This window comes from Chelonoidis abingdonii, chromosome 4 (genome assembly GCF_003597395.2).
Source record: "Chelonoidis abingdonii isolate Lonesome George chromosome 4, CheloAbing_2.0, whole genome shotgun sequence".
NCBI classification, from domain to species: domain Eukaryota; kingdom Metazoa; phylum Chordata; order Testudines; family Testudinidae; genus Chelonoidis; species Chelonoidis abingdonii.
Window position 1 is genome coordinate 100,698,003 of NC_133772.1, and position 11,841 is coordinate 100,709,843.

An 11,841-nucleotide genomic window follows, 5' to 3' on the forward strand; every position below is an offset into this window, starting at 1 on the left:
AGAGTTGGTGTGAGCAGAGTAAATGAAATCCAAGAGATGATAAAGCAGTTCTGAGACTCTGCCTCATAGCACTACATTTACAATATTTTTTAAAATTTAAGCTAGCTGTACTATAGAAAGAAAAAATCTTAATGGTTTGTCATGACCAGAGGCCCTGCTGATTGATGTTTGATAGTAGTAGAGCTGATCAAAAAAATAGTGATGAATAATATTTGTTGAAAATGTCACCTTTTTCCCCCTCAGTTTGCAAATAGTTTGCAAACTAATCATGCTTTCTGTGACTGTGTCCAATACGGGTACATTTACTACCATTGAGCAGCAGCTCACTAGTACTGGCATAGTAAGGGTGCTACTCCCTGTGATTAGGGTGTTACAATTGATCCTTCAGTTAGTTGTCTGAAGATATGGCTGGCAAAATGTAATCCAATTTATCTGTAAGCTTTTTATAAACAGGAAGACAGGATAGCTTCATTTTTTTAAATAAAAATATATACATTATAATTGATAATATCATAGTATCCCAGATGTTAGTGAATTTATCAAAATAATAATATACGTTATTCTGTTTGCAATCCTGTAGAGCAGAATCACTGTAGTGAGGGATCTGGGGGGTTGTCTTGATTTTGTTTTCTAGGTATTTCTTTCTTTTTTGATCCAGATTGCAGGAGCATGGGCTTTATTTCTAGTCACTGCTACTTTAAGAAAATCATAAAGGGCCTCTTCCTGCCAAGCTTTCACAGGGTAAGTAGTAACTCACACTGAAGTAGTGCTCACTGCAAATAAGGATGACGGAAATAAGCTCACAATACTTTACATAGGCTTGCAAAACTCTTGTATTGCAGGTCATGTATGTTTGGGGGCTTGTGATGCTTCCTAGGATTGCAAGGTACCTTGCTATACCACCTGCTTTTAGCATGAAAAAGTGTTGTCTGTGCCCTGACTCCACCAACCACAGGAAACATAGCGGCTGACTTTTGTTTTTTCTGGTGGGTGCTTTTGAATAAGGGTGTATGTTTGGGTGGGGAGAGGGCACTCTGCCAGTTTTGGGGGGAGGCTATTTTCAGCATATTTACACACTTCTTTCATATTCTAGTTATTGAAGGTGTCTATCATTGGTATCTTTACTATTTTAATAATGATTACATTGTTATGAACTACATGATTACATTATCATGAAGTACAGTATATTAAAATCATTATAATAACCTATACGCTCTCTTCACTAATGTCCCAGTTTAAAGACATTATGTCTTACTGTAACTTTCTGGATGAAACTGTAAGCAATCTTATTTACATCTAGTTCCCTAGTATTGTCTTGATGCACGTTAAAGATACCTACATTATTCAGTTGTGTCTGTCCCATTGATGACTGGAAATAACTTTTAAGTCTTCTGAAGCTGAAGAATGAATTCAGGATGATACAGGCACAGTGAGGGTTTGGCTACACTTGCATCTGTGCAGCGCTGAGAGTTAAAGCTGTCTTCGTACAGGTGTGTAGGGAAAGTGCTGCAGTGTGGCCACACTGACAGCTACCAGTGCTGCGGTGTGGCCACATTTGCAGTGGTGTTGGGAGTGGTGCATTATGGGCAGCTATCCCAGCGTTCAAGTGGCTGCAACGTGCTTTTCAAAAGAGGGGAGTGGGCTGGAGTGTGACAGGGAGCGTGGGGGAGACAGAGAGAGTGGATTTTTGGAGCTGACATTGTGTCAGCTCCCTGCCTTGCAAGTTCTAAGGACTTGAAGATACACAGCACCAACCTTCAATTATTTTAAAATTTTAGACCCCTTTCCCCATCCCTCTCTCATTCACTAAATGCAAATAGCTTTCAGACCAGACAAGGAGCTGCTCCAAAACGGACCCCCCTCCCCTCTCTGGGCTGCTTCTCTCTTCAAGCAAACACTAGCTGTAGACATTCATCCCCGTGCCTGCCTCTGCTCGAGCAAACAGTAGCTGCGTTTGTTTTTTAGATAGGCAGCTCCGGGAGCCCCGAGTTCACAACAAAACAAACAGTGTTATCTTTACTTAAAAAGTATTATGGGAAGGTTCTGAAGGTCAGTTACAGCATAGTAAGATTAATCACTGTTTACACTGGCACTCCAGTGCTGCAAAAACAGCGCTGTTCTCTTTATTCCTCTCGTCGAGGTGGAGTACATGCAGCGCTGTAGCCAGGGAGATACAGTGTGTAAGTATAACTTACTCCCAGTGTGGACGGGGAGTAAGTTATAGCGCTATAAAGCCACCACTAGCGCTGTAACTCTCAAGTGTAGCCAAGCCCTGAGAAAGACTCTTATAAATTTGCGGTACTTTGGAAACATAATGCTTCCAGAGTACTGCAAAGAACTCCAAGGTCTGTTTCTTGATAGGTAACAGCTAATTTAGCCACCAACTTTTTTTTTTATCTGTAATTGGGATTATATTTTGCCATGTGCATTACTTTGCATTTAACATTGAATTTCATCTGCATTTTTCTTGCCAAGTCACCCAGTTTTGTGAGATCCCTTTGTAACTCTTTGCAGTCTGTTTTGGACTTAACTATCGTGAGTAATTTTATATCTATCATAAGCATCTTTCCCAATTCTGGACCTTAGCGTCCAAAAATCTGGGTGCTTAGCATGAACCCTTCTAAGCTTACTTACCAGCTTAGCTTTGATCTCGCTGCCACCATCCAAAAATTTGCAGGGTTTTGGCCCCCTCTGGTCTCCCCAAAACCTTCCCTGGAGGGACCCCAAGACTCAGAAACCCTGAGCCTACAACAAAGGGAAATAACCCACTTCCCTTCTCTCTCTCTCACCCAGACTTTCCTCTCTGGGCTAACCTGAGAGTACGGATGCAATCTCTTTACATCACAATACCAAGAAGCATGTCTCCTTTATTCCACAAAGAGACAAACCCCAAATGCAAGGAAACAGAGATGATCCATACTCTTCCCCTCCCACCAACTCCCTGGTGCTGCAGAGCTTACCCTCCGTAGATCTAACACAAAGAGAATTCCCTCCCCTTTTCCTTAACCTACCCAGAGAGAAAACTCAAACAAGTCTTACAAAGAAAACTTTATATAAAAAAAAAGAAGAAAAAGACATAAGAATATAAACTCTGCATCAAGATGACAAATACAGGGTTATTGCTTATAAGAAAATATGAATAACAGCCTGATTCAAAAGATATCAATTTGAAACATTCCAGCAAGTTACACACATGTAAAACACCCAAAACAACATAAAACCTATATGTTTTTCTACCTGTACTTACAAGTTGGACACAGAAGATTAGAAGAAGAAGAAGCTTCTCATAACTGAGAGATAAACAGGACTCAGAGTCCAAAAATTCCTCCTCGACTTTGAAAATCCAGTTTCCCTGATTGGTCCTCTGGTCAGGTGTGGTTCCCTTTGTTAACCCTTTACAGGTAAGAAACATTAACCCTTAGCTATCTATTTATGACAATATCAATCTGCAAACTTTGCCACCTCACTTTTTACCTCTTTTCTTCAGATCATTATAAATATGTTAAACAGCACTGGTCCCACTACAAGCCCTCAGGAACATGAATAATTTAATTTAGTGACAAGCCTTTTGTTAACTTAATCATCCTGCCTCTGTCTATAAACAAACTCCCTGCCCCAAGGGCAGAAGTTGGTTAGCAGCACAGAGCTCATCACATTCCACACTCAAGCGTCAAAGTTCCTCCCACTCTGAACTTTAGGGTACAGATGTGGGACCTGCATGGACACTTCCAAGCTTAATTACTAGCTTAGATCTGGTAACCCTGCCACCTCCAGAAATTTCAGTGTCTGGATCACTTTCCGTTCCCCCAAAAACCTTCCCCTCCCTGCAGCCTTGAGAGCTTTTCACCAAGTTCTGGTGAACACCAATCCAACCCTTGGATCTAAACAAGGAAGAATTTAACCATCCCCCTCCCTTTCCCCACCAATTCCTGGTGAGTCCAGATCCATCCCTTGGATCTTAAAACAAGGAAAAATCAATCAGGTTCTTAAAAAAGAAAGCTTTTAATAAAGAAAGAAAGGTAAAATCATCTCTGTAAAATCAGGATGGAAAATACTTTACAGGGTAATCAGATTCAAATAGCCAGAGGACCCCCTCTAGCCTCGGTTCAAAGTTACAGCAAACAGAGGTAAAATCCTCTCAGCAAAGGACCATTTACAAGTTGAGAAAAACAAATAAACTAACACGCCTTGCCTGGCTGTTACTTACAGTTTGAAACATGAGAGACTGATTCAGAAAGATTTGGAGAGCCTGGATTGACGTCTGGTCCCTCTTAGTCCCAAGAGCGAACAACCCCCAAAACAAAGAGCACAAACAAAAGACTTCCCCCCACCAAGATTTGAAAGTATCTTTTCCCCTTATTGGTCCTCTGGTCAGGTGTCAGCCAGGTTTACTGAGATTCTTAACCCTTTACAGGTAAAAGAGACATTAACCCATAGCTGTCTGTTTATGAAACAAGCTCTGGCTCCTGCATGCTGAGCACCCTCTATTTTTTTTTCTGTGGGTGCTTGGGCCCATGAACACCCATGGATTTGGCACCTTTGACTTCCCTCTCAGCCTATGTTGCCTTCACTGTCTCTCTTCAGGTTAGTTATAGGCACGCTCCAATCCTAGGGCCCTCCCAGTGCACCCCTGAAGTGTCCAGCCCTGATCCACTGGATGCTCACAGAATTCCTAGCTCCACTGTTCCCAGAGGAACAGCACACTTCCGTTTACCAGTTTCTTCACTGGATCGCTGCTCTTCTTAGCTCATATAAGTTTAATCAAAAGACAATAGAGATTTGACAAGTAGCAAGTAAAAATACTGGAAACAAATAGTTACATGTAAAATAAAATCATACCAGGCTTTCTAGGGCCTAGACTTATCTAACATGACACTTTCCTGTCTGGTGAAGTTTAGCTCACCCAAACCTTTCTCCCAACAGTTAATAGCCAGGCTGGCTCTGCCCTGCCATTCATGAGATAAGCACGCTGACAGTTTGTCTCCTACATGAAGGATAACATGTGTCTCCTTGCATTTTGGTGAACTACCAAACTCATTCTAGACACCCTCCTGCTATGTGTTCCTTCCTAGAGATCTTGATTAGCTGGTGGCTCTGTATGCAAACAGACTTACAGTGTAAGACACACAATGTACAATAACTCACCAGGGAATGCTAAGTGTCTCCTATCACCTGCCTGAACATAACCTGTTTATTACCTTCTGGTGACCTGTTTTAACTTACATAACTTCAGAACATAGTTTTCAGGATAGATACATAATTTCTTAATTATCATCCATACATACACAATGATTAGGATGACCAGTGTGTAACTGGCTGTTGCTGGAGATCTCACATGCCACCCTTTGGCACACAATTTTATGTAGATAGCAGACTCAGTGGATCCCTGCAAACCCCTATGCATACAAGCAGTATGAAAAAAACATGAATTTTCCCTTATTGGAAATGGAATATGCTTCAAGGAAAGAGTGCTAATCAAAACTCTGTCTTGAGAGACAGAGCAGCACATCACAGCAGTACACACTGCTCTGTCATTGAGATTTGGGAACACTGATTAAATGAACTGGGTGTGAGAGCTGCCAGGCTCCCTTGTAGGGACGGAGAAGCAGGAACCATGCAGACCTCCCTGAACACAAGAAAGCTGCTACCCTCTAGTGCCCACTAGCAATGAGACAGAAGCCAAAAACCTTCTGGGGGAGCAAGGAGTAAGAGAGGGGAGATACTTCTTTCTTTGACCATTATTAGGAAATGGAGTAGAAAGAGAAGCTTTTTACCTAAGTCCTTCAAAATCAGTTTTGTCCCTGCCAGGTCTAGTGCCACAGAACAAGCTGTATTCAGGGTTCAGAATCCCGGAGCGGGAAACCTAGCACAAAGAAAGACTACTGGGCAGAGCCCTTGCAGTCCCCCTTGTTGGCTTTGCATTCGCTAGAGTAGGCAGAGTTCACTCCCTATCAGCCCAAGGTGACCCACCTTCCCCAGCCTAACCCTCTCATACTTTCTCTACCCTTTCAGAAGTTTGTTTACATACACCATATTAATTTCCAAAAACAGAGCACAAACTCTGCACATAACAACATAATACAGTGCACAGCAAAACACTGAGGCAAAATTACAGTGCATGTAATTAAGTCTGCCAGAGCTACCTTTTACATGGTTATGGTCTTCTCATGTAAAAGGTATTTGTGGTTTCATATTGCCCAGGACTCCTGAGTGCTTGGAAGTGGAGAAGAAATGCCTGTAAAAGAAATGCCAGGAGGGTGAAAGTTCCTAACACTGGGAAGTGGTTAAAATTATAGGTTGGGAATTGAGCCGCTCCTTGCATTTATTTTGAAAGGAATCCCTAGACTGCAGCAAACCTGGCCTCAAATCCACAAAGGTATCAAGGTACCTAACTCCCCTGGGAGGATCTTTAATGATCTGGTCTCCTAGCCACTAGTGTTGCTCAGAGTAGGGAACTATTTTGTGCAATCATGAATGAGAGGAGAGGCCAATGAGGTGAACTCTATTAATACATGTCCCACAGGAAGACAAATATGAAAATCCTGGCATTAAGCACTATATATATTTTAAAAAATGATTACTTTTGTCATCCCTAAAGTATTCCAGCTCTGTGAACTTGAATGGTATACTTCAATGAGGGCCCAAATGAACATCATACTTAAGTACATGCTGAACTTTAAGCATGTGAGTAATTAGTTCCCCCTTAAGCCAATGAAATTACTTTTGTGTTTAAAGTTAGGTGTGTGTTTAAGTACCATGGTGAATCAGGGCCTAACTGCAGGATCCTTGCTCTGAAATTTTGTTTATGGGACAGCATTTTCTTTCAGTACTCTGGTTGTAAATACTGTGATGCGTCTGTTGAATTCAAGAAATAATTGCAATGCATTTCAAAACTTTGCAGTCATAGTAATCCTGTCTGTATATGGCAACTGACTCTTCATTGCATTTGATGACAATATTAGCATTGTAAGGTGCTTTGTCAACTCTGCCAATGGACTTCTGCTCTTAATTACTATTTTCAGTAATGGTTTGGTGTTCAATGGTAATTTTGAGCCACAGCTGCTGCTTCTGCTGTGATTTGTTTACTGTCTGTAAGGCAATTTGTATTAAGGAAGGTAACTCCATTAAGCTGGGTTTCTTGTGTGTGATATAGAAGTGCAGTCCTTGTCTAAAGGTTCTTATTTCAGTTCAGGTTTCTTTTATAAACATTTGTTTGTGAAGAATTTGAGTTAAGCCTTATTTTCTGTATGTTTATTTTATTTATTGACAAAGCAAGTATTTTCCTGTATTTGGGATATGCAATTATTTCATTGTCTTACCTCTTAATTTTTTTTCCCCTTTCTTGAGAGCCCATGGACAACAGAATACAGGTAATGTTATTCAACCAAAATAAAAAACAGGACTGCAAGAGTTGTTTATCAAAATCTACTCCTCCTGGCCACTAGTTGAGTCCAGAGCTGAAAAGATCTGAGTGAAGGCAAGAGCAGGAAGAATTTAAACCAAAATACAGTATGTGAATTGTAGTGCAAGAAACATGATCCGTGATTCCAGACCCTGCTTCCTCCTCTAAACTGCACAAGGGAATGAGTTGTATAAGTGCTCGAAATTAACATGTTGATCACAGTTCTAGAGAAAGAACTAGACACTCCAGAAGAAATGACTTCTAACAGTGCACAGAACAAGAAAAAACGTCTTAAAAAATGGCATATTAAGAAACATTGGGCCCAGCTGTGATACCCTTAACCATACTAAAGGGCATCTTACCTTACAAATAGACCCATTAACTTCAACAGTAGTATTTGTGAAATAAAAGGGTATTTAACATGAGCCAAAGCATCAGAATGTGGTCCTTAATTTAATCTAATCTGGATATAGTGCTGCAATAGTTAAAGAATGTTTTATGCACTGGAACAAATTCCTCCAAAGAATTCCTAAGAGCTGTGCAAAAATGACTTTCTATTCAGTGTTTATTACAGAGAGTGAGATACAGAACATTTAGTCTGGCTTCAGAAGTTCAATAATATGAAACTCCTGATCTGACAGAAGTGTGTATGAAGGTTAGTTTGAATGCAAACCAAACATTTACTGGTGTATGGTCTTCTGTGAAAAGCCTCAGTGGACCATATGTAGGGGACTACAGTCCACGAGAAGAGTCACATTTAAGGTCTAGGACAATAACATGGAAGGTGTCAGAACAATTCTTCAGATCCCCAAAGACTTGTGCTTTAACCCCCTTCCCCCCCAAAAGGTAACAATATGTACTCATCCCACAGGGATCAGTACAACATGGAATAGATGGAAAGAACAGAAACTGTTTCTTAGACTGTATTTGTAGCATGCCCAACACAATAAGACCTCAATCTTGATTGGCAGCGCCAAAGATCCCAAATATATATATTTTATTACTACTAGTATTGTCATTGTAGTTGTTCTTTCTTAGATATTATGGGCCTGATCCAAAGCCCATTAAAATCAATGGGAAATCTCCCGTTGACTTCAGTGGGCATGGGATCAGACCTTAAAGGAAGTGCTAGAAAATTGGGCAGAACTTCCTGATCATTCATGTAAGTTCAAGATCTAACACAGTAGAAGTGACCACTTGAACTGGTTAACATTTCAGAAAACATTATCAACAACAAAAGGTACCTTTTTTCCTTCTCTTGGAGCTGAATGAAAATGTATTTTATATTTGGAAATTTTCACTGGCACTATACTTCCCCCCAAATGCTTAGGCTAAATAGGATGGAGTAACAAGTAATCATGCAGGTCTCCAGACAAAGGAGCCAAAAATGACACATGTGATTCTTACCATCAACTTCAATGGAGCAAAAATTTGGCAGAAAGTTTAAGATTCCTAACTATAGCATTTCTGAATTAACAACAAATGGATAGTTATCTTTGATAGTTCTTTTATTGCTGGGTACAGCTGGATTAAACTCAACTGCAAAGGGATCTCAATTTTCTTCATCATCTATTTGACATTGTTTAACAGATGTTTTCTGGAAACTATTGTAGTCTTTTAAATTTGTCTCTGTATAATGTGCAGCAAATATCCTTGGTTAATAGCCTGATTATTAAATTTAATTCTTTTTCAATAGCATTCTTCATTGTTGCAGAAACTTTGAATCCTAAGAAAAAGGCTAGAAAGAATACTGATTTCACTCTGGCTGTAGTGCCAACAACTATTTGAACGTAGCCACATACCCGCATAGTCTTTACTGGAAAAGAATTTGTGTGACAGCCTTGATGCCTATAGCAAGTGCAATAGAGGGAAGCTTTAGTGATGGGCAGCCCTCTCAACTTTTGGAGATATGGTTTGCTTAAAATACCAAATCTTGTCTGAATGTATCTTAACCTCATACAATCCTTCTCCATCCCCCTAGCCTCTCTAACCTGATTCTTGGACCTGCTTCTCTCATCCACTCCCTCCTATTCTCCAGTCCTGATCTAAGTTCAGGGCTACATCACAGTTCCCCTGCCTTTGCTCATAGTATCATTTGTTGTTTATTTCCTGTAACACCCAAAATGTGTTAGGCACTGTACAAATAAAGAGAAGAAAGTGCTGGCCTGAGATATACACAGTCTAAATCCCCCATGAAGTGTAATATACAGCCTGCACAGATCTGCCTTTATCTACTCCTCTGGCTGTTGTCTTTTAAACCTGGAATGCCACAAGCACCCCATTGCACAACTTTGACTACAGAGAGCACTCAGGGGACATACAATATGAAAAGAACAGTCAGGACACCTGACTTTAAAGAGACCTTCTGCAAAGACCCACAATGAAATAAGACCAAATACTGCATCAATTTACTCTCTGGAATGCACACTGGAGACTATACTTTGACATAACAGAAGAGTTGAATTGATGGTCTAATAGGTCTTTTCCATTCCTAATGGTTGTAATCTTTGCAATAGACCTCTCTAAGATAAAAAGGTCATCAGATGTGGTAAATAAGAAGCTTGCAGAAGAGTGCACTCCCCCCTAGTTTGCCCCCTTGCACTGGATGTGGCATAGCAAGGTCTTGTCATCTAGTACCACCTGTTGATAGCCACACCAGCCCTGTGGTGGTCTGCCCCTTCTCAAGACTCATACCTCCAGCCAGGTCACCTTAATGTCTCACCCTTTCTGAAATAACTGAAAGTCTAACAGACAATAGTTCTGCAATTTCAATCATGGTCTTTTGCCCAAGTCCCAACTCAATCATCCTTCCATTCCTGGTCTCTGGGGTCTTCATACCACTTTTTCTAGTGGGCAGTAAGGGAACCCCTCCAACTTCTTTGGGTTCCAGCCCAGGGATCTTGTAATAAGCAGGCCAGGTCTGTCTGTTCAGGTCCTCTGTCTCAGTGGTTCTCAAAGCTGGTCTGCCTTTTTTTCAGGGAAAGCGCCTGGTGGTCCGGGCCAGTTTGTTTACCTGCTGTGTCCACAGGTTTGGCCGATCGTGGCTTCCACTGGCTATGGTTCGCTGCTCCAGGCCAATGAGGGCTGTGGGAAGTGGCACAGGCCGAGGGATGTGCTGGCTGCCCTTCCCACAGCACCCATTGGCCTGGAGCGGCAAAGCGTGGCCAGTGGGAGCTGCGATCCGCTGAACCTGCAGATGCGGCAGGTAAACAAACCGTCCCGGCCTGCCATGGGCTTTCCCTGAACAAGCGGCGGACTGGCTTTGAGAACCACTGCTCCACCTCCTCCCTAGGCTTCTTCCTGCCTCAGCCTGTCTGTAGGCCTTTCCCACCAGGCACTTTTCGTGCTCACTGTATATCCACATTCCTCTCAGGCTCCTCAAGATCTCTGACTTCTCTCTTCCTTCAAAGCTCTTGCTCTCAGGATTCCTCCCATCTGCCAAAAGTTCTCTAATAAATCCTATCCCAAAAGTATAAACTTCAACCTTTCCCAAGCTTGAACTTCAGTCCTTTGCCAGTCTTCTGTGATACTCTGCTCAGCTGAGCACCAAGCATCAGGGATGCCTCCCTGGAGTTTTGCACGTGTTTTGAGACCCACCACAGGAGCTATCTCCCCTCGGCTTTTCGCAGTTTTCCTCTTGCCTGTCTTCTATCAGACCATTTTCAGAGAGCAAGCTAGCTAGCTTTCTCCCTCTAGCTGAGCTTTCTCAGTCCTTTCAGGGATACCTCACTCCTTTCCAGGTGGACTTTTCTGACCTACTTAACACTCCTCTAGGCACCAGCAAGGTGGGTTAATTGCATTCTCAGGCTCTCGTTAACCCTCTCAATACCAGTGTGGGATTTACACCCCATCACAGAGTCTTCAGAAAATATAGACGCTGGTTGAGTTGGCACACAGTTGGAAACTGTGTGGTAATCCCAAACTAAAACAAAAAGAAATCGGACTAATTGCATGCTCAAAATTAAGCACATGCTAAGGCGCTTTGCTGGACTGGGGCCTCAAATTTTAATATCAGAACTGAATAGTACTGACCTGAATATCTGAACTGATTGGTTGATGCTTTCTATGGATATTCTATTATTCTTCTGAAAACTGGATCTATTTATGAAAACTTAAAAAAATAAGGTGAGTATAAATTGAGCTAGATGACTGAGATGGATGTGCCAGTATATAGACAAACAAATTAACTTTTTATCAACAAAGCAGAATAGACTTTTATGTGTGACAAGATACTTTTCTTGATTATGTAGGACATTTTTGTATTGATAAAAGAGACTATATATTACATTGCTTTACTCTGAAGATTGTATTGATTATATTATGCTTTAGATTGAATACTAGGCTATTAGTTCTACTGCAATGGGCAAAACAATTCATTTTTATTTCTTGTCATATATCATTATTTGATTAACCCTCTAGCAGTAGGAATTCCTGAAACA